At 39.5% G+C, this 22,594-nt stretch overlaps 1 protein-coding gene across 5 annotated transcripts in view; it reads left to right on the top strand.

Moving 5' to 3' along the window:
* RBM6 (RNA binding motif protein 6) overlaps positions 1-22,594 on the top strand; it is an 89,839-nt gene that overhangs the window by 39,780 nt on the left and 27,465 nt on the right. The window lies entirely within an intron of this gene.

Here is a 22,594-nt window from a genome sequence, read left to right as displayed (position 1 = left end):
TGTTTCTATCAGTGAGTAACTTTTAAATCCTTTACCACTGTGCTAAATACTGTGAGTGGTAGAAACAGAACTGGCAAGCCATAGCAGTTGCCATTTCTTTTGTGCCATTCGCCCAACTGTGTGTTTCTCTTAGAGGGGTGTTGCTTTTTATCATAGCTGATTAATCTGAAAAAATAACAATATTGTGTCTTAACTGCCTCTTCCCTCTATCCCTACCCAAAATCCTATCTATCTAAAGTATCCAGCCTCCTAAAGAGTGATGTCATGTAAAACTAGGGTAGGCTTCTTTAAAAATAAGGATTATCCTTATGCTGGATTTCTGTTAGAGCCACATCTGGAAAAATGTTCATTTACATAAGCTGTGTCAAGTGGGTGAGGCCTATAGACATCTCTCCCCCCACCCTTCTTACACATTCTTTGAACACTGTTAGGACTCCTAGATCCTGCATTAATGACCCTTGCCCAGTGAATGGTACACCAGAATAAAACAAGAGCAAAGCCAGAATTTTTTAAATGAAATAGATTGTTTTGATGGGTAGCCATCCTCACGCTTAGGGTACCATACATTAACTCTGTGCAGGAGAATAAGTAAGAGATAGGCTCTGTCTTCTAAGAGCTTATAATCTCAGACTAAGAAAGATGACAGAGATTATATAGTATTTATGAATTGCATAGAGGCAATGGCACCCCACTGCAGTACTTTTGCCTGGAGAATCCCATGGACGGAGGAGCCTGGTGGGCTGCAGTTCACAGGGTTGCTAGAGTCGGACACGACTGAGCGACTTCACTTTCACTTTTCACTTTCATGCATTGGAGAAGGAAATGGCAACCCACTCCAGTGTTCTTGCCTGGAGAATCCCAGGGACAGGAAGCCTGGTTGGCTGCTGTCTATGGGGTCGCACAGAGTCGGACACGACTGAAGCGACGCAGCAGCAGCAGCAGCAGCAGAGTGTCCTCTCAGACAAACTCCAAATTTCTGTCTGGTAACATTTTCAGTGTTCACTAGAGTTATTTCTTAATAAGACATTGCTATGTTCTTATCCTGTGATTATGGTTTGTGCGTCTGCCCTCTGATGCCTCTCACAACACCTACCGTCTTACTAGGGTTTCTCTTACCTTGGACGTGGGGTATCTCTTCATGGCTGCTCCAGCAAAGCACAGCTGCTGCTCCTTACCTTGGACAAGCATCGAAAAAGCAAGAGAGTTCCAGAAAAACATCTATTTCTGCTTTATTCATTATGCCAAAGCCTTTGACTGTGTGGATCACTATAAACTGTGGAAAAATTCTGAAAGAGATGGGAATACTAGACCATCTGACCTGCCTCTTGAGAAACCTACATGCAGGTCAGGAAGCAGCAGTTAAAACTGGCCATGGAACAACAGACTGGTTCCAAATAGGAAAAGGAGTACGTCAAGGCTGTATATTGTCACCCTGCTTATTTAACTTATATGCAGAGTACATCATGAGAAATGCTGGGCTGGAAGAAGCACAAGCTGGAATCAAGATTGCCAGGAGAAATATCAATAACCTCAGATATGCCGATGACACCACGCTTATGGCAGAAAGTGAAGAGGAACTAAAAAGCCTCTTGATGAAAGTGAAAGAGGAGAGTGAAAAAGTTGGCTTAAAGCTCAACATTCAGAAAACTAAGATTATGGCATCTGGTCCCATCACTTCATGGGAAATAGATAGGGAAACAGTGGAAACAGTATCAGACTTTGTTTTTGGGGGCTCCAAAATCACTGCAGATGGTGATTGCAGCCAGGAAATTAAAAGACGCTTACTCCTTAGCAGGAAAGTTATGACCAACCTAGATAACATATTGAAAAGCAGAGATATTACTTTGCCGACAAAGGTCCGTCTAGTCAAGGCTATGGTTTTTCCAGTAGTCATATATGGATGTAAGAGTTGGACTGTGAAGAAAGCTGAGCACCAAAGAACTGATGCTTTTGAACTGTGGTGTTGGAGAATACTCTTGAGAGTCCCTTGGACTGCAAGGAGATCCAACCAGTCCATTCTCAAGGAGATCAGTCCTGGGTGATCATTGGAAGGAGTGATGTTGAAGCTGAAACTCCAATACTTTGGCCATCTGATGCGAAGAGTTGACTCATTGGAAAAGAGCCTGATGCTGGGAGGGATTGGGGGCAGGAGGAGAAGGGGACGACAGAGGATGAGATGGCTGGATGGCATCACCGACTCAATGGACATGAGTTTGAGTGAACTCCGGGAGTTGGTGATGGACAAGGAGGCCTGGTGTGCTGTGATTCATGGGGTTGCAAAGAGTCGGACACGACTGAGCGACCGAACTGAAATGAACTGAACTGATGTTCTTATCCAGATGATCCCATTTCCTAGATTTTTATTCTCCCCTAGTCATGGGCAGAGGTCACCCTGCTAATACTGCCATGTAGTAGAGTCTTCTCACTGAACTGCTTAGACTTCATGATACGATCAGTATCTTTTTTAAAATAACCTTTACCACAACTCAGGGCTTCCCTGATAGCTCAGTTGGTAAAGAATCCGCTTGCAATGTGGGAGACCTGGGCTTGATCCCTGGGTTGGGAATATCCCCTGGAGATGGGAAAGGCTACCTACTCCAGTATTCTGGTCTAGAGAATCCCATGGACTGTATAGTCCATGGGATTGCAAAGAGTCAGACATGACTGAGTGACTTTCATTTTCATTTCACCATGATTCAGATGTGTACAAATCATTTCTATAAGAAAAAGAAGAGTGTAGCTTCTGTGGTCAGATAATGTCACTTCCTAGCTGGGTTGTCTCTGGCAAATTGCTTAATCTCCCTTGGCTTCAGTTCCCTCTGTTACTTGTACCTCAGGGGACTCTGGAGCAGATTCAATGAAATCTTGAGTTCACGAGTGCCTGCTGTGTAGCAAGTACCTTTTTGGATGCTGGAAACGCTGCAGTAAACAAGACACATATAACTTCTGTTTTAGTTATAGAAGTCAGAGCATGCACAAGTAGACAAATTTAAAATAATATATGATAGTGCTAAATGCTATAAAGATACTGAAGCAGGGTATTAAGAGAATGCATATGAGGGCAGTTTTAGATGAAGTGGTTAGGGAAACTTGAAGAATAACTTGGCATTTGAGTAGTGACTCTTGGTGAATAATGTATACAGAATACTTAACCATAGTGTCTGGTATCTAGTAAGCATTTGCAACTAGACTGTCATCTCATCCTCCTCTTCCTCTTCTTCATGTCAAATAATTTCCAACCATATTTTGGGAAAAAAATTTCACATATGGATATTCTTTAAGGTAATAGATGTGGATTAAGCTCCCAGTGACATAGCAGTTCAAAATCTTATGAGAGCCATAAGACTGTGGGGGAAGAAGTCCTTAGGGTTAGGAGGAAGTGTTTGTGAAAGATGTCTATTCATCTCTTCTCCTTCCTTCCAAGTTTTGCTTATAGACCAAATCAGTATGGATTCTGAGTCACTATCTTCAGGGCACCTCTGAGTAGTCTGTATGTGTGTTTCTGAGGAGGTTTCTATGAGATGATTTGGATTGAATTTTTTATAACTCTTTGCTATCTGACTCAGTGTGAAGTGTCTTATTTTTCATAGACTGATACTTACAGGTCTGGGGGAAGGGGATAAAGAAGCCTTCTGCTAGCTTGCTTTCTCAGGTATTGTTGGGTATGTGTACGTAATGAGGTTCAGGATGATGACTGAGGCCGCTCCAGCTCTTTCCCAGTGCCTTAATGGAAACGTCAAACTAACAGGATGCTCTGCAGCAATACTGAGCATGGTGGCCAAGGGGACTTATCAGGGCAGCTCTTAGCCAACAGCCATCTGTCTAGAAAATAACTTCCCGCAGAGTTCTGTCAACTCCTACCATCTCTGTGTAGGAGAACTGGAAAGCCAGCAAACACTGAGGAGCAGAGCATTTTATACCATCCCCCCCGGGAAAGGTATTTCTAGCAGTATCATATGCCCTTGGCTTTCTTTATTGTCCAGGTCCCTGGGGATTGAGGGTTACTGTTACCTCCTGTGTGTGCCATTGCACTGGGACCTGGGGAGGTGAGTAAGAAGCGTTGTGGTAGAATATCTGTGTCAGTGGTTGCCCAGTTATACTTGCACTCTCAAACCGTTGTCATTTGGTCTGCAGCATTTTATTCTCTCAAATTTGCAGGTTGATGTTTGTTGACTATTTCTGTTCAACCAACCAGTCACTAAAATGCCCTTACAGGGCTCTGGGAGAAGTTATTTCTGGAGTTTTTACTCAACTTTCCTAGCATCAGTGGCCTTCTTTAGCCAGAGATGACTTGGCTACATGACAGTATCAGCCTGATTTTATAAAGTGCAAGGAAAAGAATGCTGTTATCATCTAACATGAAAATTCCTTAAGACGCTGGCTTATGCTCGTACGTGGGATGAAGGCTGTAGAATACATGAAGTTTTATGAGTGTTTTTTTGTGTCAACAAACTTAAGAGAGTTTGAGCTTTTGTAGATACCAGAATAGCCAGGGTATTTCTGAAAGTATGTGAAGGAAGCCAAATCTTAAGTGGAATCTGTTCCCTGAAATGAGATGAATGGGAAAAGCTTAGTTTTGGGGGATGGGAAGACTGTTCTGAGACCATGATGGAAAAAATGAGCAAAAACCCAGTTTTTTTTAAAATCTTCTTTAGGTTGGTAGCAATATTGTATGAAACATTTTAATACTTAAATTGTGTGCTTTCCAGGTAACAAAAAAATAAGAGTCTTTATAAATTCCTGCAAGGCTGTGATGTTGCCTAAACCCTCATGCTAAAACTATTTCACTGAAAAGAATGTGGCATTCTGGCCAGAACTCAGCTGTATAACTTGTGGCTTGAGTCATGTCATTCTTTTGTAAATTGAAAATTATTGAAGATTCTCCCTCTTTGAAGAGTTGGGGTATTCAGGAAAATCAAAAATGATTTTAAGGATTGGTGATCTGATTATGCAGTTTGGTTATCTGTCCAGTAATTTGAGTCTTGGCTGGGCACCAAGCAATATATCGTAGTAGTTAAATACATGGACTCTTCTCCATCTGACCTGCTCAGTGGGTAAATACACGGAGGCAGACTGCTTGGGGTTGTTTCCCAGCTCTTGTCACCTTCTACTGTGTAACTTGGGCAAGTGGCCTAACACAACATCTCTGTGTCTTAGTGTCCTCTCATCCTTCTAGGAATTGAATGAGTTAATGCCTGTAAGGTGGTTAGAACTGAGCCTGGCATGCGTGAACATTGAGTGTTTATTTGTTATTAACACGACAGCTTCTCATCTGACTGGAACAAGAAAGTCCTGAAGTTGCAGCAACTCCAGTCTTGGCTTCATGGCATATATGGTTAAAAAAGGATTTGGGGGCAGTGCCCAGGGGATTGTTTTTACATCAGCAATGCTTCTTATTTAGCCTGTTGACTGGGACTGATTTTCAGCATATTGCTTCCAGGTCTCTCTAAGAGTTTCTACTGCCTCAATGTTCAGATCACCAGTTCTCTCGAGAGAAAGGGCAAGAAACGTACCTTCCGTGGAGCATGAAGTAAAGTTAGACCACAATGGAAATCTAGCCTGTGACTTGAAAACCCTAAACTCTTATAACTAGCCCCTGGCGTTGCCATATCTCAGACTTTCTTCAATTATTGTAAAAGGTGCTCTAAATTGGATTCAATTTAGTGTTCTTGAATTTGAGAAGTAAACACTTATCATTTGGCAGTTTTAAGGGGAATTTCTAATGTATCTCCTATGAGGAAGTTTATAATTATTTTTGTTATACATATTTCATGGTTCATTTCTGTGAATTGAAGTAATTTAGTTCCTGATTTGTTCTAAATTGGAAATGTGCATGTATGTTTTAACCTTGTACTTTGACGTTGTCCTGTTTCATTCAGCTTGTAATTTTAGTTGATGTTTGACTTTTTTATAAAAATGAGATTGTGCAAAGTGCTAATTTTGGAACTTGATTGAAGACAGTTACTGAAAAAAAAAGCAGAATATGTATAATTCTAATTACGTAGTTCAGGGATTGCACAGAGGCACAGACTGTCTGTGGTCTTGGTTACAGCTTTGGTTTATGACTTTGTAAACCTCCAGACAGCATAGTGTTAGGAGCACAGATAGGTTTAAGATTCCAGCTTCATCACTTCCTAGCTGTTTTGTTTTCCTTGTCCATAAAATGGAGGAATAATCACAGTACCTACCTCAGAGCTGTTGTGAGATTTCAACATGTAATGTATGTGAAGCACCTGGTACATATTCAGTAGTACAGAGTGATTCTATAACACTGAACTGTACTTGGTTGCCTGGCTTTCTCTTGGCTGCTAATCCACCTCCTGGGACTCAGAGATGCCTAAAAAGTAGCATTGCTTTGAGTGGCAGCCAGTTCATTGACAGCCAGTTCGTGCGGTGCTGTTGTCCAGTGTCTCTTCCGTGAAACTTGGGTGTCTGGACTGAAAGTAAAAGAAGCTGGGTAGCACCTGTCATGACAGCATCTGAGGGACAAGTGCACAGGCATGTGAGGGCAGAGGACCATGGCCATCCCAGCATCCCACAGTGGAAAGCCTTATTTCTGAATCTAGCAATGCTGGTAGTTTTGCATAGGACTGACTCACTTAGGCTGCAGCTGGCATCAAATGTTTATTAGGTGTCTTCTTCACTCAAGTTGACCTTGGAGGTTATTATGCATCTTTGTGTCTCATTCTCCACAGGGCTAAGGGTTCAGATGTTGTCATTCTACCATCTCGCTCATTTGTATGTGAGCTAGATACATAAATATGTACCTATTTAATATGTATTATATATAATATATACACATTTCTTGTTAAGAGTATTGATGTGACTTTGGTAGTCATGGATAAACACCCAAGTTAATAATTATCTTTAATCTCATATGGTGACATTAGTGGTGCTAATTTTGTATACTAATTTTATTTTACTAGAATCTATGACCAAATGAAATTTGTATTTTGTCTGTATAAATGCTGTTTCCAAAGGAAAATATAAAGAAGAAAAAGAAGTGTTATCATGGAAAGTAGATAATTGGTTTAGTTCGATCACTCAGTCGTGTCCAACTCTTTGCAACACCATGAATCATCGCAGCATGCCAGGCCTCCCTGTCCGTCACCAACTCCCGGAGCCTACACAAACTCATGTCCATCGAGTCAGTGATGCCATTCAGCCATCTCATCCTCTGTCGTCCCCTTCTCCTCCTGCCCCCAATCCTTCCCAGCATCAGGGTCTTTTCCAATAAGTCAACTCTTCGCATGAGGTGGCCAAAGTATTGGAGTTTCAGCTTCAGCATCAGTCCTTCCAGTGAACACGCAGGACTGATCTCCTTTAGGATTGACTGGTTGGATCTCCTTGCAGTCCAAGGGACTCTCAAGAGTCTTCTCCAACACCACAGTTCAAAAGCATCAGTTCTTCCGCGCTCAGCTTTCTTCACAGTCCAACTCTCACATCCATACATGACTACTGGAAAAACCATAGCCTTGACTAGATGGACCTTTGTTGGCAAAGTAATGTCTCTGCTTTTGAATATGCTATCTAGGTTGGTGATAACTTTCCTTCCAAGGAGTAAGCGTCTTTTAATTTCCTGGCTGCGATCACCATTTGCAGTGATTTTGGAGCGCAGAAAAATAAAGTCTGACACTGTTTCCACTGTTTCCCCATCTATTTGCCATGAAGTGATGGGACCGGATGCCATGATGTTAGTTTTCTGAATGTTGAGGTTTAAGCCAACTTTTTCACTCTTCTCTTTCACTTTCATCAAGAAGCTTTTTAGTTTCTCTTCACTTTCTGCCATAAGGGTTGTGTTGTCTGCATATCTGAGGTTATTGATATTTCTCCCAGCAATCTTGATTCCAGCTTGTGCTTCTTCCAGCCCAGCATTTCTCATGATGTACTCTGCATATAAGTTAAATAAGCAGGGTGACAATATACAGCCTTGACGTACTCCTTTTCCTATTTGGAACCAGTCTGTTGTTCCATGGCCAGTTTTAACTGTTGCTCTCTGACCTGCATATAGGTTTCTCAAGAGGCAGGTCAGGTGGTCTGGTATTCCCATCTCTTTCAGAATTTTCCACAGTTTATAGTGATCCACACAGTCAAAGGCTTTGGCATAGTGATAATTGGTTACCAGGCACTTAAAGAGGGGGAAAGCAAGAGGGAAGAGTGAGTGACTGCTAATGGGTAATGGGGTCTCTTTTTGAGGTGGTAAAAGGGTTCTAGTATTAGATGGTGGTGATGGTTGACCAACCTTGTGAATATACTAAAACTCGTTGAATTGTACAAGGTCCTATGAAAGAGTGAATTTTATGGCGTATGAAGTTTTTAAAAAAGTCTTTAAAATTTGCTTGGAAATTAGTTCAGGCTCCCAGCCCGATAGAAATGAATCCAGGTCTAAAATAAAATACGGATTCACTTACCCACCCCCCCAAAAAAAGTAGTGTGTCAGTTTGTCTGAAAGCTAGAGATTTAAGACTTCGATCTTAAAATGTATGAAGAATTTCTTTGTTAATGGTATCTACATACCATAGAAGAACATTTAAACTTAAAGTCTGAAAGGTGATGGATTCAATTGGTAACAAGCCACATTTGAAGTGGCTGTTAGGCTTGTGCACAGTAGTTGCTCAATACAGTCAAGTGGGCTTTCTTTTTTAGTATCCACACAGAAATAAAGGGGAAGGGAATTCCTTGGTGGTCCAGTGGTTAGGACTTGGCATTTTTCACTGCCGAGGATGCGAGTTCGTTCCCTGGTCCAGGAACTAAGATCCCGCAAGCCATGTAAAAAAAAAAAAACCCCAAAAGGCCATTTGGAAATTTTTTTTTTAAGGTGATATTCCTTTAACTAGATGCTTTGTAGGTACCAATGTGGATCTTTCTTCGTTTCCTGGAATTGTTAACCAAAGCTCAAAATTGAGGTGTGGGGGTAGAGAAGGCCAAATCACTGGTGAGGCTATGCCCTCCCTGTATATATATATATCTTTCTCAGAGGCTTCCTTTTGGCAATATTGACACTGTGGCTGTCGTCTTTGACCTCTAGTACCAGAGGAATACAGAGGTCCTTTTTTTTCTTTGAAGGAAAAAAATTATTATTTTCGTAATTTAAGTATCATAAAATTCATCCATTTTAAATGTATAATTCAGTAATTTTTAATAAATTTACCAAGTCATGCAACCATAATCATTAAGATTCCTATTCAGGGATACATTTAAATTAGAAATAAAATTATTTCAGACTTAAAGATAAGTTGCAAAAATAATACGAAGAATTCCTGTGTGCTTTGTACCCAGATTCCTCAAATGTTAACATTTTACCAAATTTGAATGCAGAGATTTTTGAATGTTTCCCTGGTGGCTCAGATGGTAAAGAGTCCGTCCACAATGCCAGAGACCCAGGTTCAATCCCCTGGGTCGGGAAGATCCCCTGGAGAAGGGCATGGCAACCCACTCCACTGTTCTTAACTGGAGAATTCCATGAACAGAAGAGCCTGGCGGGCTGCAGTCTATAGGGTTGCAAAGAGTCACAACTGAGTGATTTACACTTTTCTCTTGAAGAGGCATCACTGAATTTAACCTCCCTATCACACTCCCTAACTTGGTGGTTGGAGGTACTCTTTGGTTGGAGAGAGTAATATGTAGTTTTGGTGGGTTGAGTGGTTGCTTTGTAAGGTGATAAGGGCTTAAGATATGTTGTCTGTGCTTCCAAGAGGGTTCGCTGCTGGGCAGGACTGAGCTTGGGGTTTAGATTTGGAGGATGGGAAATAGGGCCAGATTCAAATCTTGCACTCCTGCGCACTGTAAGGTTTTTGAAGGTCTTTAAAAACAATACAAAAAGAACAAATGTTTTCCCCCATGAGAGAGCTGGCATTTTTTTTTTTTCCCAAACTCCAAGCTTTTTATTTTGTTTTGAGGTACAGCTGATTAACAATGTTGTGGTAGTTTCAGGTGAAGAGCGAAGGGACTCAGCCATACACATACATGTATTCATTCTCCCCCAGACTCCCCTCCCATCCACATTGGCACATAACATTGAACCAAGTTCCATGTGCTATACAGTAGGTCTTTATTGGTTATCCATTTTGAATATAGCAGTATGTACATGACCTTCCCAAACTCCCTAACTATCCCTTCCCTTCTGGGAGCCATAAGCTAATTTTTCTAAGTCTGTGAGTCAGTTTTGTAAGCAAGTTCATTTGTATCATTTCTTTTTAGATTCCACATATAAGGGATATCATATGATACTTTCCTTCTCTAACTTACTTCACTTGGTAGGAGACTCTTGTGGTCCATCCATGTTGCTGCAAATGGCATTATTTCATTCTTTTTAATGGCTGAGTAATATCCCATTACACACACTATTCCAGATGTGTGTATGTACCACATCTTCTTTATTCATTCCTCTGTCAATGGACATGTAGGTTGCTTCTGTGTATTGCCTATTGTAAACAGGGCTATGATGAACATTGGGGTGCATATATCCTTTCAGATTATGTTTTTCTCCAGATATATGCCCAGGAGTAGGATTGCAGGGTTATATGGTAGGAGAGCTGGCATTTGGATGCCTGATACACAAAGAGGGACTGTATGCTAGTTGGCATTAGACCAAAAAGCAGCAATTACTACTCAAATAACCAGAAAGTTGAGAATTCCTTAAATAGATTGTATTTCACTGTCATTTTTCCAGGGAAAATTTAAAATGTGAGTGCTGATTTTCATAGCTCTTGGTTATAGTGTATTAAATATTAGAAGTCTTTGGATCAACTTTTCCCTTGACTGTATTTTGAAAGGTTTCCCGGAGCCTTCTACCTGGAGCCAGCATGTCGAAGTAGTTATAGAGACTCAAAAGATTCATGTACTGTATGTATTTTATTTTAATACCATTTTATTGTAAATGGGACATACCATGCTATGAAAACTGTTGGTCTATCTGGAGTCACATTGGATATATCAGAAGCAACTCATTTTAGCTTTGGTTAGGGTGGCAAATACTGAGCACTTCTATGTGTACGACCCTGGACTAGATGGTATATGCCTTTTAATGAATGAAATGGACATGTCTCCATATAGTCTAGTAGTAGGAGGCTGTTTAAGCATGTTTTATTTTCAAGACTTTTCATTTTGGAATAATCACAGACTTTAAAGGGGGTACAAAAATAGTAGAAAGAAGACCAATACTCTTCACTCCAACATTTCATAGTGTAGTCATCAAAATCATTGTTAGCATAATGATGCTAAAGCTGAAACTCCAGTACTTTGGCCTCCTCGTGCGAAGAGTTGATTCATTGGAAAAGACTCTGATGCTGGAAGGGATTGGGGGCAGGAGGAGAAGGGATGAGATGGCTGGATGGCATCACTGACTCGATGGACGTGAGTCTGAGTGAACTCCGGGAGTTAGTGATGGACAGGGAGGCCTGGTGTGCTGCAATTCATGGGGTTGCAAAGAGTTGGACACGACTGAGTGACTGAACTGAACTGAATATAACGAACTTTTCAGATCTTGCCAGTCATCCCCTAATGTCATTTTTCTAGCTTAGGATGCAATCCAGGATCACATGTTGTATTGAGTTGTGGTATGTCCTTTTATGGGGCTTCCCTGATGGCTCAGCGGTAAAGAATCCTCCTGCAATGCAGGAGACACAGGAGACATGGGTTCAAACCTTGAGTCAGGAAGATCCCCTGGAGGAGGAATTGGCTACCTACTCCAGTATTCTTGCCTGAAAAATCCCATGGACCAAGGACCCTGGCAGGCTACAGTCTAAAGGGTTGCAAAGACTCCGACACAACTGAGCAACTTCACACGTCTCCTTTTATTCTCTGTGACAGCTCCTTAGTCTTCCTTTGCTCTAGTGGCCTTGACACTTCAGAAAAGTACTGGCAGTTATTTTGTAGGACTTTTCTCAGTTTGCATTTGTCTGTTTTCTTGTGATTAAGTTCAGGTTATGCATTTTCAGCAAAAATGCCCCAGGAGTGATGTGTGTCTTTCCCTATATGTCATCAGATAGCACGTGATTTTGTTCTATTACTAGAGATACTAAACAGACCACTTGGCTAAGGTGGTGTTTGTAGCTTTCACCACTGTAAAGTTACTATTTGAGGTATAATTAACTTAGTAATTAATTGTAATTAGTAAGTATTTTGTGAGGATATACTTTGTGAGGAGATTATATAAATATCCTGTTTCTTAGCATGCCTTTTTCACTTAATTTTAGCATCCATTAATAGTGCATGCATGTAAAGTTGCTACTGTAGATTTTGTCTAAGGGTAATTTTCTGTTTCCATCATTTCTTATACATTTTTTAGAATTCTGCTCTTAAGGATGAACCATTCTATATCCTTTATTTTACTTATTGAACAGAACTAAAAAATATGGTGTATACACATATATGCATTTTTATATCTATCTGTGTATATATTTAAAAAAAAAAAACAAAAAACATGATTTCATCATGTTATCTTCCCCAGTTCCAATCCGGTATTACAGCGTTCATTCTAGCTTTACCTCCTGGTGGCTCAGAGGTTAAAGCAATGTGGGAGACCTGGGTTTGATCTCTGGGTCGGGAAGATCCCCTGGAGAAGGAAATGGCAACCCACTCCAGTATTCTTGCCTGGAGAATCCCATGGACAGAGGAGCCTGGCGGGCTACAGTCCATGGGATCACAGAGTCGGACACGACTGAGCGACTTCACTTTCACGTTCACGTTCGCCAAAGTAAAAATCCTGGATCTCATCCACAATATATTGACTTATTTGCTCAGTCCTAGAGTATACATAAATTAGTTTCAGAATTGTTCATTCATACCCCTGTAAAAGTGGAATACCATATTTGAGTAGAGGGTTTTTTTTTTGTCTTTAGCCTGAGAGTATATCTCAAAATACTGTTTTCTCAAGTTAGGTTAGTTCTCCACCATCTCACCTGCTCTTCTGTGTGGTGGTTATTCATTTCACTGTACAAGAAGTAGAAAACGCAAGTTAAATGAAGAGCATTAACTTCTCCAGTAATCTGTTTTTTTTTTTAAAAGATAAATGAGTGGATTTTTCCTTTTGAATAGACTTTGTTTTTAAAGCAGTTTTAGGTTCACACAAAAAATGGAGCACCCCACCTCCACCACTTGCACCCACAGCCTTTCTCACCATCCATTGCGGTACATTTACCACAATCACTGATACATCACTATCAACTCAGAGTCCATAGTTTACATGAGGGTTCACTCTTGGTGCTGTACATTTGTGAGTTTGGATCAATTTATAATGACATGTATCACTAATTATAGTATCATGCAGAGTTGTTTCATTGGCTTAAAAACCTGCTGTACTCTACCTGTTCATCCTTTCCTTAATGGTTGCTAGATTACAAATCCCTTTTTTGGTCTCCAAAGTTTTTCCCAGAATGTCATGTTGTTGGGATCATATAGTATTTAACTTTTTGCACATTGGCTTCTTTCACATAGTAATATGGATTGAAGATCCCTCCGTGTCTTTTTGTGGGTTGATAGCTCTTTTTTTTTAAAGCTCTGAATAATACTTTATTGGCTGAATGTACCACAGCTTGTTTATTCATTCACCCATTGAAGGACAACTTAATTGCTTCTAAGTTTTGGCAGTTATGAATAAAGCTGCTATAAAAATACATCCATGTGTAGGTTTTTATATGGCATAAGTTTTCAACTCATTTGGGTAATACTAAGGAGCATAATTCCTGGATCTCATGGTAAGAGTATTTTTAGTTTTGTAAGAAACTGCCAAACTGTGTTCTACAATGGCTATAGCGTTTTGCATTCCCATTAGCAATGAATGAGAATTCTATCCTCGCCAGCATTTGGTGGCGTCAGTATTCAGGATTTTGACCATTCTAATAGCTATGTGGCTCTTTGTGTGTGTGTGCATGCGCGCGCTCAGTCATGTCCAACTCTTTGCAACACCACAGATTATAGCCCGCCAGGATCGTCTGTCCATGGGATTTTCCAGGAAAGAATACTGGAATGGGTTGCCATTTCCTCTTCCAGGGGATCAAACCTGCATCTCTGGCATCTCCTGCATCGGCAGGCGGCTTCTTTACCACTGAGCCATCTGGAAAGCCCTGGGTAGTGGTAACTCATTTTAATTTGTATTTCTCCAATGACATAGGATGTGAACATCTTTTCATAAGTTTACTTGCCAGCTCTAAGGTTCTCCCCGACCCTCACTCCACCCCTGTTCTTTAGCAAGTAGAGAAGGTTCCCATCTAATTCTGCTGAGAGTTTTTATCATGAATGACTGTTAAATTTTGTAAATGCTTTTTCTGCATCTGTTGATATGACTGTATTTTTTTAAGCCTGTTATGATGGATTATGTTAATTGATTTTTCAGTTGAACCAATCTTGCATTGCATACTTGTTGTAACCAGTTGGTTACAACATATAATTCTTTTGATACATTATTGAATTTTATTTGCTTGTATTTTGTTGACAGTTTTTACTTCTACATTCATGGGTGATACTGGTTCTTTCCATGTAATATCTTTGTCTAGTTTTAATAGTAGGGTGATGTCTGCTGCACAGAAGGCTTCCATGGTGGCTCAGCGGTTAAGAATCTGCCTGCAGTGTAGGAGCTGCAGGAGATGCGGGTTTGATCCCTGGGTTGGGAAGATCCCCTGGAGGAGAGCATGGCAACCTACTTCAGTATTCTTGCCTGGAGAATCCCATGATCAGAGGAGCTTGGCAGGATCAGTCCATAGGACCACAAAGAGTTGGACATGACTGAGGGGACTTAGCACAGCACACTGCTGCATAGAATGAATTAGGAAGTATTTGCTCTATTTCTGTGTTCTGGAAGAGATTATAGAAAATTAGTATAATTACCTTAGATGTTTGATAGGCTTCATTAGTGAACTCATCAGGGCCTGGTGCATTCAGTTTGGGAAGATTATTAAAGATTATAATTTCTTCAATAGATATAGGCCTATCCAGATTGTCTTTTTCACCTTGTGTGAGTTTTGGCAAATTGTGTTTTTCTAGGAATTGGTCCTTTTTCATCAAGGTTATCAAATTATGGTCATGGAATTGTTCATAATATTTCTTTGTTATCCTTTTAATGTCCATGAAATCAATACTGATGGCCTCCATTTCATTTTTGATGTTAATAGTTTAGTCTGGTTAGGTATTTTTAGTCTGATTAGGTATTTTTCCATTTTAGTGATATTTTAAAAATCCCAGGTGTTGGTTTCATTGATATTTCTCTATGAATTTTCTGTTTTTAGTATTGTTGATTTCTGCGCTGATTTTTATTTCCTTGGCTTCATTTGGATTTAACTTGTTCTTTTGATAGTTTTCGAAGGTGGAAGTTGAGATTATTAAGTTATAGATCTTCATTTTTTCCTATTATGTGCTTTCAGTGCTATAAGTTTCCTTCTGAGCACTGCTTTCTTTTCTCTGCATCCCACAAATTTCAAAAAGTTATGTTTTCAGCTTCATTTAGTTTCGAATTTAAAAAAGTTCTCTTGAGAGATTTTTCTTCTTTGACCCATTTGTTATTTAGGAATGTGTTATTTAATCTCCAAATATTTGGAGACTTTACAGCTGTCTTTCTGTTATTGATTTCTAGTTTTATTCTGTTGTGATCTTAGAACATACATTGTATGATTTCTGTTTTAAAAGTGTTAAGGTATTTTTTTGTGTTTTTTTTTGTTGGTTTTTTTTTTTGTTTTTTTTTGCTCAGAATGCTGTCTATATTAGTGAATAATAGTCTATAATCATTGAATAGATTATTACTGTTATTTTGATGTGTGCCCTTCCGAATTTTCCTGTGCACATGTCGTCTATAACCTTTGTATTTGCAAAGTAGGATTATCTTGTTGTTTAGTTGCTAAGTTGTGACCCCATAGACTGTAGTCTGCCAGGCTCCTCTGTTCATGCAACTTCCCAGGCAAGAATACTGGAGTGGGTTGCCATTCCTTCTGTAGGATAATCTTGAGCACTTGATTTTATAACATTTTCACTTCAAGTATTGTGGACCTCCTTCCTTGCCATTAAATACATTTTTCGCACATCAATTTAATGACTTTATAATGCTCCATAGTATAGGTTACCATGATTTAACTAGTTCTTCATTTGATATTTTGAGATTGTTTCTTTATTTTATTAAGGAATGCTATGATGAATGTTCTTGTGGCTAAATAGTCACACATCCTTAATTATTTCTTTAAGTTAATTCCCCCAAGTAGACTTGCCAGATTCAGAGGTTAGCATATTTTATGACTTAATAAATGTAGTCAAATTGCCACCCAGAAATTTCCCAATTTATTTATTTATTTTTTTTACCAACAGTATTTGAGAGTACCTGTCTTTCCCATGTCCCAGTGGGTGCAAAGTGTTAATAACAAAATATTTGTATTGAGTAGTGGTACATGAATATTTGTTATTGTATTATCTACTTTTCTATGTGTTTGGAATATTTCATAATTTTTTAGATACATTACCAGTGTAGCAAATAAGGGAATGATTTAATTTTGTCTTAGGTTATTAGTGAAATAGAATGTTTTTATATTTGATTACTACTTTTTTCTTTTGTAAATTGTTGGTTCCTGATACATACATAGTCGGGTAGAAGTAGAAAAGCAACAGGACACCTTATTCACCCTGTCTAGTCTTAAGGTGAATAAGGAGAAGAAAATGGCAACCCACTCCAGTATGCTTGCCTGGAAAATCCTATGGACCGAGGGCCTGGTAGGCTATACAGTCCATGGGGTTGCAAAGAGTCAGACATGACTAAGTGACTAACACACAGTCTTAAGGTAGATATATATGGGATATCTATTAGAATTTTTGAAATGCTGAAAACAAGTATACTACCTGAATATGACCTGGTGTTTCCCAAGAATTATCTCTCAGGAAAGAGAATCGCCGCCCCCCCCCCCTTTTTTTTTTTAAAGAAAGCAAAGAAATTTAACAGTTTCAGTGATTATTCCAGGATTATAATCTCAAAAATAAAATATCAAATAGCATTTTTATTAAAACAAGTATTCAAATTCATGTACAGGACCAATGAAAGAATTGATTATTGTAGTTTCATTACAAAAAGTACTCCTGGCTTAGGATAAACTTCCCCACAATAACATTATTCACAGATTCAGAATGTGGTATAGCTTCTTAAAATTTGTTTAATTGACATATAGTTGATTTGCAGTGTTGTGTCAGTTTCTGCTGTACAGCAAAGTGATTCTATTATATATACATTTTCATATTATTTGCCATTATGGTGTATTGAATAGAGTTCCCTGTGCTGTTCAGTAGGACCTTGTTGTTTATCCGTTCAATATATAAGAATTTGCATCTGCTAACCTCACACTCTCAGTCCATCCTCCCCCCATTCCTGCAGCCACAAGTCTGCTCTCTGTGTGTGTGAGTCTGTTTTTGTTGCATAGATAAGTTCATTTGTGTTATAAATGAACATTTATGTACAGATTTTTGTATAAACAAATTTCAGTTCTCTTGGGTATATGTCTAGGAGTGGAAATGCTAGAGCATTTTGTTGTTGTTGTTGTTTTTCAAGAGCTTTCTCCTAATGGATTAGGCTCCATATTGGAGTGGTGTGGTATTGAAAACACAGAATACTCACAGTTCCAATGATCAGGTTAAAGTTCTTAGATACCTTGGGCATTCACACTGCCATTTTGAATTTTCCCTTGGACTGTGGATTGTTTTTTGTGTTTTAAGCACTTGCTGCCTTGGACATGGATCAGCCTTTGTTACTTGGTTTTGAGCATATCCAGAAATTGCAGTTGAGCAGTCAGGTTTCTTCTTTTCATTCCTTACAGGTTCTCCTGCTCAGAGTCAACTTTTTTTTTTTTCTTTAATAATTCCTGAGGTATCTTAGTTTAAAGATATAGAGTAAAGGTGTTTTTCTTTCTTCTTCTTTAACTTGATTCTTGTGCACTGTGAATCCAGAGCAATGCATGAATTCACTATGAACTGGAAGACAGCTCATAGAAACATTTGAGCTTATTCCTATCATATTTCTAAGCTTAGCTGGACCTCTTTAAGGTCAGAGAACATGAGTCTGAGTGCCTTGCCTAGGAAAGTGCCTCTTGTGTCTCTTGAGTACTTGGTATGAATGGGACTCTGTTGTCAGGCATGTGCTTTGGTAATTTCAAGATAGTACTGAGCCTCAAAATCAAGATTGTTGGGAGAAATATCAGTAACCTCAGATTTGCAGATGATACCACGCTTATGGCAGAAAACAAAGAGGAACTAAAGAGCCTCTTCATGAAGGTGAAAGAGGAGAGTGAAAAAGCTGGCTTAAAACCCAGCGTTCAAAAAACTAAGATTGTGGCATCCAGTCCCATCACTTTGTGGCAAATAAATGGGGAAACAATGGAAACAGTGACAGACTTTATTTTCTTGGGCTCCAAAATCACTGCAGAGGGTGACTGCAGCCATGAAATTAAAAGACACTTGCTCCTTGGAAGAAAAGCCATGATCAACCTAGACAGCATATTAAAAAGCAGAGACATGACTTTGCCAACAAAGGTCTGTCTAGTCAAAGCTTTGGTTTTTCCAATATATGGATGTGAGAGTTGGACCATAAAGAAGGCTGAGCACTGAAAAATTGATGCTTTTGAACTGTGTTGGAGAAGACTCTTGAAAGTCCCTTGGACTGCAAGGAGATCACACCAGTCAATCCTAAAGGAAATCAGTCCTGAATGTTCATTGGAAGGACTGATGCTGAAGCTGAAGCTCCAGTACTTTGGCTACCTCATGCAAAGAACTGACTCATTGGAAAAGACCCTGATGCTGGGAAAGATTGAAGGCAGGAGGAGAAGGGGACGACAGAGGATGAGATGATTGGATGACATCACCGACTTGATGGACATGAATTTGAGCAGGCTCCGGAAGTTGGTGACGGGCAGGGAAGCCTGGTGTGCTGCAGTCCATGGGGTCACAGTTGGACACAACTTAATGACTGAACTGAACTGGCAGCGTATAATGTGCTAAATATTTGTTTCTGTATGGTAATGCACACTGAAAGTGGGGTTTCTGACTGTTCCTTCTTCATAAGCCTTTAGTGATCTTTCTGCACAGTTAGAGGGCTCTTATCCTTCCAACTTGAGTAGCCTCTTGACCTGCCAGATTCTGGTACTTCTGTTAGGTTTCTACCCTATTATGTTTGGTAGCAGACAGTAATATAGTATTGTTGTTCTAATAGAGGTCACCACATCTTGTTTGTCGTACTCCAGGAAATAGTGAAAGGAAGAGCTTGGAAAGTGCAAAGTAGGCTGTCAAGGGCCTTACATTTAGTCTTTAAAAACACAAGGGAACCACAGGAATGACACTATAGGGAAACTCTTGTAATAGAATATAGACTTGACTAGAGGGGAGAAACTGCAGAGTAAAAAGTCGGTTAGAATCTGAAGCAGAAATTGAGATGTGAGGAGATGATGGCTTCCACTAGGGGGTGGGAGCAGGTATGTAATGAAAATGTCAGGCTTGAAAGAAGACTCTTTAAGGTTTGGTAACACTGGATATTGGACAGAGGGACAAGAGAGAGCAGATTTAGAGGCCTCTCAGAGGTTAGAAGAACAGTAATACCTTGAACAGAAAGTAAACATCTGTAAAAGGAAGGCATTGGGAAGGGAGAGGTGCAGATGCTTGTTGAGTGTGAAGTTGACAGCAGGATCTCTAGGTTACTGATGGAGATTCAGTACTGGTGCCTGGCAGAATATAAACATGTGGTTTTTTTCATTGTTAGTTTTTATATCTTTTGTTCCACTATTTAACTAGTTTTCACCTTTTTTTAAAGTCTTAGTCTTTGGGGCAGAATAATACCTCCCTCTGCCTATCACCAATAATCTCCAAAAGCATCTAGATAAGTTAGGATTAGATTTGGTGAGTGACAAAACTCACCAAAAAACTCGCTCACAAAACTAGAATTAACTATGGCTTAAATTGAGATGATTTATTTCTCTTTAACATAAACGAAATCTAAGCCATCCAGGTGTTCTTAGGGTGGTATGATCGTCAAGGATTCGGGCTCTTTTCATCGTGTAACCCTATCATCCTCAATGTGTGGCTGCGACCTGATTGTCCAAGGTGGCACCTTGGATGTTGGCCATCACTTTGACTTGCCGACCAGTGGTAAAGACGAAAGGATGAAAATGGACATTCCTTTAAGAATGAATGCTTCCTGAACTCTGCGAGTACTATTTCTGCTTATGTCCAGTTTATTCGAATTTAGTTACAGCTTTACTTAACTGCAGGGAGGTTGAGAAAATTCTTATTCCAGGCAGCTGTGTACCCAGTTAAAAATCAAGGATTTGCTTCCAAGAAAAAGGAAGCAAATAGTCATTGGGAGACTACTCTGATTCTAGTAATTTTCCAGGCTAAGAACCAGATTCCAAATTCTTTTAGGTCATGTATGAAACCTATTTTTTCAAACTTTATCCTAATAATTAAAAAATTATGAATAATAAAATACTAATAATAAAATATCACAATAATAAAATTATCCTAATAAAAATATTAAACAATAATAAAATATATAAATAAAATATTAAAATGTACACTTCTGTTTTTGTATTTTTTAAAATGTCACATAGACTGAGGACTAGTAGCTAAATAGACACTGTGGAATAGACAGTGCTGATATTAGTGTCTAAATAGTAGCTAAATAGACACTAAATACTAGCTAAATAAACACTAAATAGACACATAGTAGCTAAATAGACACTGTGGCATAGACTGTTGATATTAGTGTCTAATATTTGAATTCAGAAGCTAGAGAAGTTAGAGGATGATAAAGACCGTATTTTAACTAGGCAGCTTTGGGTGTAGCCTTTCTGTATGAGTTGCTCTATGACTTATTGTTTGTAAACTGTACGATTTATAGAGGGCAGAAATAGAATGCTCCTTCCCTGAAGGCAATAGCATTTCTGCCAGGCTCCTGTTATCTATATCTATCTATATATAGATAGATATGCCTTGATCCTACTTATTGCTGGCTCTCTCACGTAAGTGTGGTTTATCAATTTCTCCTCTATGGGTAACATCCAGCTTTGTCCATTGTATGTGCTGCTCACAGTGCATTTTATATGAACTGTGTCACACAGTTGACCTCTTAGCATAAACTTTCTTACTCCATTTGTCTCTCTTCACTTCTGGCAATAATAAAAAACACTTTCCAGTGTGTGTTTCTCCTGATAAGAATTTCAGGTCAAGATACATGCTCCTTATTTGTTTAAAACGATACTTGTTTGTTGTTCTCGTGTTTTGAAAAATTATCATAAAAAAAATCTTTATGAGAGCATTGCTAGATTTTGTTCACTACTGAACCCCCCATATTTCATCTGCTGTGAGGAAATAGCTGCTCTTGAATAATGAAAATATAGCCTGTTCTGGCTACAGATTCTGGGGGATGCGGAGGCAGTAGGATTCTGGGGGATGCGGAGGCAGTAGGGAAAAGGTTAAAGGCATTTTTAATCTGTAAAACCCTAGAACTCTTCCCACAAGAAGAAATAATCTCAGTATACTGAACTGCAATATTTTGGAGAGGAGCCAGCTGTGTTGTAATGTTGACTACCTTCCTAAACTTCAAACTGGTGTGCACTGCCTTTTGACAGGACAAAACACAAAGTCGGAACTATCCTAAAAAATCTAGACATGCCTGCTCTTCTGTGTGCTGGAAACTTCAGGATGCTTCCTGACACTGCTCAAACCTCTCCCCTATTTAATATGTTTTTCCCCCAGTTTTTCTTAAAAAGAAATTTTTATTTATATGATCACTTATCTTGGTTATTCTGGTGATCGTCAAACAAATAAAAGGGATGCCTTTTAATATACTAGATGGTGTATCCTTCAGATCAGATCAGATCAGTCGCTCAGTCATGTCTGACTCTTTGCGACCCCGTGAATCGTAGCATGCCAGGCCTCCCTGTCCATCACCAACTCCCAGAGTTCACTGAGACTCACGTCCATCGAGTCAGTGATGCCATCCAGGCATCTCATCCTCTGTCGTCCCCTTCTCCTCTTGCCCCCAATCCCTCCCAGCATCAGAGTCTTTTCCAGTGAGTCAACTCTTTGCATGAGGTGGCCAAAGTACTGGAGTTTCAGCTTTAGCATCATTCCTTCCAAAGAAATCATAGGGCTGATCTCCTTCAGAATGGACTGGTTGGATCTTCTTGCGTCCAAGGGACTCCAAAGAGTCTTCTCCAACACCACAGTTCAAAAGCATCAATTCTTCGGCGCTCAGCCTTCTTCATAGTCCGACTCTCACATCCATACGTGACCACAGGAAAAACCATAGCCTTGACTAGACGAATCTTTGTTGGCAGAGTAATGTCTCTGCTTTTGAATATGCTATCTAGGTTGGTCATAACTTTCCTTCCAAGGAGTAAGCGTCTTTTAATTTCATGGCTGCAGTCACCATCTGTAGTGATTTTGGAGCCCCCCAAAATAAAGTCTGACAGTGTTTCCACTGTTTCCCCATCTATTTCCCATGAAGTGATGGGACCGGATGCCATGATCTTCGTTTTCTGAATGTTGAGCTTTAAGCCAACTTTTTCACTCTCCACTTTCACTTCCATCAAGAGGCTTTTTAGTTCCTCTTCACTTTCTCCCATAAGGGTAGTGTCATCTG

Source organism: Bison bison, unplaced genomic scaffold (assembly GCF_000754665.1).
Source record: "Bison bison bison isolate TAMUID 2011002044 unplaced genomic scaffold, Bison_UMD1.0 scf7180017864304, whole genome shotgun sequence".
Taxonomy (NCBI): Eukaryota; Metazoa; Chordata; class Mammalia; order Artiodactyla; family Bovidae; genus Bison; species Bison bison.
Note: the sequence above shows the minus strand (reverse complement) of the source record. Positions and strands in the feature narration are given on the sequence as shown.